Genomic DNA, 5,968 nt, shown 5'->3' on the forward strand with positions numbered 1-5,968 from the left:
ACTGTGGAATTATTACCTAAATTAGGAAACGACGTCAGACACATTATTAACAAAACGATAGCAAAATATCCGATACGACGCGTGGAACTGACAATTTTTACCGTTCCCGCTGAACATCAATCGATGATTGGATATCATCTGTTCCAAGGACAGTTACCCAAACGTTGGATGATTGGTATCGACAAAAATGCATTCTTCAATGGAACTTTCGAGGAAAATCCTTTTTGAGTTTCAGCACTAGAACGCGTCCAAGATCGAAGTCAGTCGAGATGGCAAAACCTTGTGTACCAAGCCTTTTGAACCTGATTTTAGTGCCGAGAAGAAGAATTACTTGAAGAATTACTTGTCGTTGTACGAAGCCACTGGACAGCTGGGAACCAACACCAGTCACGGCAGTACTTACGAGAATTATACAGAAGGTTACACTTTGTGGGCCTTTGATTTCACTCCAGACCAAGACAGCGACAAGGGACATTTCCAATCTATAAAATCCGGCCAAAATCTGTAAACAACACGGTGAACGTAATTCGACAGCACCATATAAATCAACAGTTTGAGACAAGTCATTCTAGACATTTAGAAGCGTTGGAACACTCTTATCCTTCTTTGAATAGTGGATAATCTTTGGAAATGGAATGGGAGGATACCATAGAAACATAAGTAAAGACAGAGAGGTAGAAGATGTGGTGGTCATGTATAGATGGCCAGAACTGGAAGAAAATTATGCCTCTTGTTTTGCCAAACACCTGGCTGATAAAAGTACGGAATTGAGCAAAAACAATTGATATGAATGTCAAAACGACCATCCCAGTCAAATTCAACACGATAGAAATCTGATGATGAGTCAAGAAGACAAATTGGACGAGTATCTATAGGACCCTTGGGGTCTCATATCAGAAGAAGCTGTGTTGCATCAGTGGAATAACGACTTGCGTGATCATTCCTCTCCTCCATTGATTGCTCTCTTCGCTCACAGTGCGGAGCCGAAGCGAAGAAACGGTTATTTGTCAGAGATTTTCAAGCACAAAGTCAGGATTGAATTGAGAACTTATCATTACCTGTGAATACAAAATATTGATACCTGGGAACTTTATTGCCTTTTGAATCTCAGTTCGTACAATGCTTCTTGGAATCCAATGGTGAGTGTTAAAGGTGAACTGCCTCATTGCAAACCTAAAGACCATTTAGCTTATCTCATCAACACGGACGATAGTCATCTCCCAGAAACCCACTGGGTAGCCTTCTACTTACCTAAAGAGGGATGTGTGGAGTATTTTGATTCGTATGGATTGCCACCTTTGGAAGACATCATCAACTTTATGAGAAGAAATGCCCAGACGAGAGAATTCAATAATGTGAAATTACAAGGCACAAATTCCATGGTGTGTGGACAATAATGTGTGTATTTTCTTAGTCAACTCAGTCATGGATAGTCTTTAGTACATTTAGTGACATATTTTGACCGTAACTCTTCTAGAAACGATGACATATTCGATCGATTTGTTTGTGACCATTATGGTTATCTTTTCTCTTTAGCTAGGAAACATAGTGTACATTAATAGCCCAAGTACTTCTATCAGTGGAAATCTAACTTCACTACACAACGTTGTCAACCTAGTCAAAAATGTGTCTGTCGTTTGTTTTCAATGTTTATCATTATACATGATCTTTGACTTCTCTCTTTCCCTCACCCCTAAATTCAACTATGATAGCGTTCCGACTCAACAAAAAATCACAGGAATTTTTTTTATAGCACGTCTGCGCTTGAACTATATAAAGCAAAGCAGTCTCCAGTCACTGGGAGAAGCCAATTGCCTGAAGGAACAATAGTGGTTTACTTAGGCGCTGTAGAGGGGAAAAACTATCGGAGTACCATTTAGTGCTATGATGGACTGGCATGATAGAAGCATGGGAAGCAGTAAGCTCGAGCGTCCACGTGCGGAAAAGAACGTACCATTTGGAATGGAGTGAAATTGTTTTGGATCCACAAGCCCTACAAGGACGAGTGTTTGTTGTGGACCGCAAGGACTACAGCTGAAACACTCCACTGGGGAAGTAAATCCAGTACCAGTGTACTCAAGACGAAACTCGACATGGAAAAGGTCGAGCTACCTATCAAAAGGTAAAGTACTATGCGGTTTCCATTTTGGTTTGGAAACTGCTCTTGATTATATCTCTATCTATGATTATAATTGGATCATTTCCATACCATCATCAACATTTTATTTTACTATTCGGAACGTTTTAGTGTGATACACATAATATGAGTCATTTTGACTTAGATGGTTGGTATTGTTTAGTATGTATATAGGATCACTTTGCACACTAAAATTCCAACTCTAAATATAATGATTTAGGAAAGGTTTTAAATGTTATTGATTTGACTAATTGCACATGTGGCTTACACATTATTGGTAATTAGTATTGTCCATTAAAATAAATGGACATGATTTAATTAAGTTCGGGCTGTCTATTCAGGGCTCTTGCCGTGTTCCTTTCCTCCCTCGCCTCTCCCGGACGTACGTACCATGACGGATATGTGGAACAATTTCCATCCGTCAAAACCAGGTGAACCGATGTGATGTCATAGTAGCGACAGGTCGCAACGGGCATCACATATTGCTTTGGCAGTCACCTTGTTCAGTAGAACACACTGAAGAATTATCATTCAACACGAGTGCATGATTGGTTCATTCCCACTAATGCAAGCCTCACATTCAGGTGGTTAGGGACTTTAACCTTTAGGTGTTAGTTTCACAAACTAATGGCGCAATTAAATAGTGCTCTAAGAGCACGGAAATGCCTGGGGGTATGAGGTTCGAATCCCTTCACCCATGATTAATTAAATAGTTCGCATCGGACATTAACTAGACGCACATGCCTTTTTGGGCAAAAGAGTCTTAAATCCAAATAGTCAGTCAGTCCGTCAGTCTGACCATCACTTGTTGACTTATCCTTCTATTCAGATTTGTTCAAGACTAGCCAAGCTAAGCAAAGTTTATGTGAATTAACATCGTGTCAGGCAAAGTCTGATAGCCAAGCCTCAAGAGATAGAGAATGTCAGAATGTTGAAAGTGACCGAAGATCTGATGGAAGAGCTCTTCAGAGAGGAAATCAAGAAGGGGAAAGAAGAATGGACGGAGAAGTACAGACTTCAAAAGCAGCGAGAGGAGCAGCAGGAAATAGGCTTTTGTTGACTGCCATGTGGACACGAAATAGTTCTTCTTCTCTTTCCGAAGAAGCAGGTCCTATCCTGTGAGAAAACCTGCCGCCAGACGGGGACGCAATCTTAGACCATAAAAGATTGTCATAACTATCGCCAACAAAAACAGCCCTTTTCAGGGCTACCCCAATCATCTAGAAAATACATACTGGTTAAATTGCCAAAAATGTGTGTATTTGTGTGGGTCTGTAAGCATTTCGTTTCTTTGTTTTATATCAAACAATAGAAGTATGTTTATAAATACATCGTTTCCCTAGCTTGTCAAATAATCTGTATGTGCTTGTGTTTGTAGTTAGTCTTTGTAGATAAAAAGTGAGTGAATGTTTCTTTTGGGTCCGCGCTTTCCAGGTTTTTGGGTGATGATATAGGTCTTGTGAGGTTTTGTGTCAGTGGATATTTTCCTTCAAGTCCCTGCTTCACACATGTAAAACAAAAACGTTCATCAGTCTGGCTACCCATCGTTGACTAGTCAACTAAAAGAAGTTGAGCAGGATTTCAAAACTCTTAGAACTCCAAATGCACCTGGAGTATGCCAGATGTTTACTGAATGAGCTGGCCATGGAGACGTTTGCGGAAAATGCGAGAATCGAAGAGGAGGAGGAGGAATAGAGGAAAAAGAAGAAAGAGAAGGATGAAAGAATCCTGACTCACCTCATGATAAGGCCTCTGTGTGAGGTCAAGCCTGAAGTGAGGACACCTCCGTGGCCAGTAGCAGCACCAGCAAAATAGCAACTACCAGTACCGCAGCTTCTACCATCACCACATCCAGCACCATTACAGTTGCGTGCGCAGGAGATAAGGAGGCCACAACATCCAAGAGTATGGAATAGGAGAAGACAGAGGGAGGTCTTCACTATCCCGGAAAGTGAAGACTGGGAGGTTTAAGCCAGTCAACCCCACTCTGCGTTACCAGCCACAACCTTAAATTGGGATCACGACTGCAGCCGACGTTGTTTCTGTGATGCGAGACCTGGGAGATATCACCATTAGCGAGGTGTATTTGGAGTTCAGAAAAACAGCCCTTCTCAGGGCTAACCAAATCTCTAGAAAAGAGACTATTCAAGTTGCAAATTTGTGTGGATGTAGAGTAGTGTGACTATAAACACTCACTCCTTGCTGATGTGATTATGTTTGTGTGTTTTTATGCGCACGCGAAAGTTATGTGGATAGCACATTTGGGGCTTGTTTTTCTCCTTCCCCAGTGTGGATAGTAGAGTGTGTGCTTGTATGCGTTCACGTACGTATTATGGATAGTATATTTAGTGTTTGTTTTTTCTCCTTCCCGTGTGTGGATAGTAGGGCGTGTATTTATATGCGTTCGCGTACGTTTGTTTGGAGAATATATTTTATGTTTTTTCCTCTTCCAGTGTGTGGATAGTAAAGTTTGTGTTTGTATGATTTGGTTTACGTTGTGTCAATAGTATATTTGGTGTTTGTTTTTCTCCTTCTTCTTTCCGTGTGTGGATAGTAGAGTGTGTGTTTGTATGCATTGGAGTACGTTGTGTGGATAGTATAGTTGGTGTTTGTATTTTCTCCTTCTTCTTCCCGTGTCTGGATAGTAGAGTGTGTGTTTGTATGCGTTCGCGTATTTTGTGTGGATAGTATATCAATGTTTTTTTCTTTCTCTTCCCTTGTGTGGATAGTAGCTTTGGGGTTTGCTGATAATATATAATAGTTTTTCTTCCCTTCTGTGTGGATAGTAGATAATATGCAAAGTAAGTGTAAGGAATGTTTTCCTTCACGTCAGTGCTTGATAATCATGAAGTCGAGCGTTTGACATTTGCGCCATTAACATCGAATAAACCACGAAGATGGCTTTTAACACAATGGCTAAGATGAACACGTTGCAGGAAGTCGTCGACAGTTTGGGGATGATAAAGGGTTGCTAATGAAAGTGGATGAAGATTTTGTTTCATTACAGTCCCCATAGAGTCATGATGGAAATCAATAATGTAAGAAAATCAAAGGAAATATTAAGGGAGTTGATGAAACAAGAAAACGAGGAGAAGGAGGACGAAGAAAATATAATAAGAATGAGAGCCTGGAACGAAAACAATAGAAAAAGAACAGGATAATGAGAAGAGGAAAAAGAGGAGAAGGAGAAACAGGAGAAGGAAAAATGAGAAAAGGACGTGAAATAATGTCATGAAAAAATTGAGATGCTGGTGGAGAATAAGAAGGAATTAGAAAAATAGATGAAACCCAAATACCCTTTTCAGGCCACTCCATTGCCTCGAAAAGATTTGCTTTCTTGCCTAAAAACAGTACCGTGACGTCACCCACCTGTTCCTTTCCTTTTGTCCCCATACAGGCCCAATAATCTTTTCTCCCTCTATAGTCCTACCTATGTTAAAATTCCCCATGTTAAATTTCCCGTGATGCTAAAACGTGCCCAGGGGGTCATTAAAAGTCTTGACGCTAAACGTGCCCAATATGTGTTGACTGGGATTTCCATTGACGCTAAACAACCCAATATTCCCCATGTTAAATTCCCTTTGACGCTAAACGTGCCAACGTCCTTTTTGACTGGGATTTCCTTTGACGCTAAACAGTACCCATTCACTACTCACACACCCAGTCGGGACAACTTAGGTGTCTTCTTTGATGTCCATGCATCAACGGTGTTTTATGCACCGAATCGAACTTTTATAAATTTGGATTTGCTTTTAATTTCATTCATACAGTAAAACAAATACGTTTTTGAAAGTTAAAAAGAGGGGCCATGTATTAAATACAAAAACGCAA

Source organism: Sinohyriopsis cumingii, chromosome 4 (assembly GCF_028554795.1).
Source record: "Sinohyriopsis cumingii isolate HCF-2022 chromosome 4, ASM2855479v2, whole genome shotgun sequence".
Lineage (NCBI taxonomy): Eukaryota > Metazoa > Mollusca > Bivalvia > Unionida > Unionidae > Sinohyriopsis > Sinohyriopsis cumingii.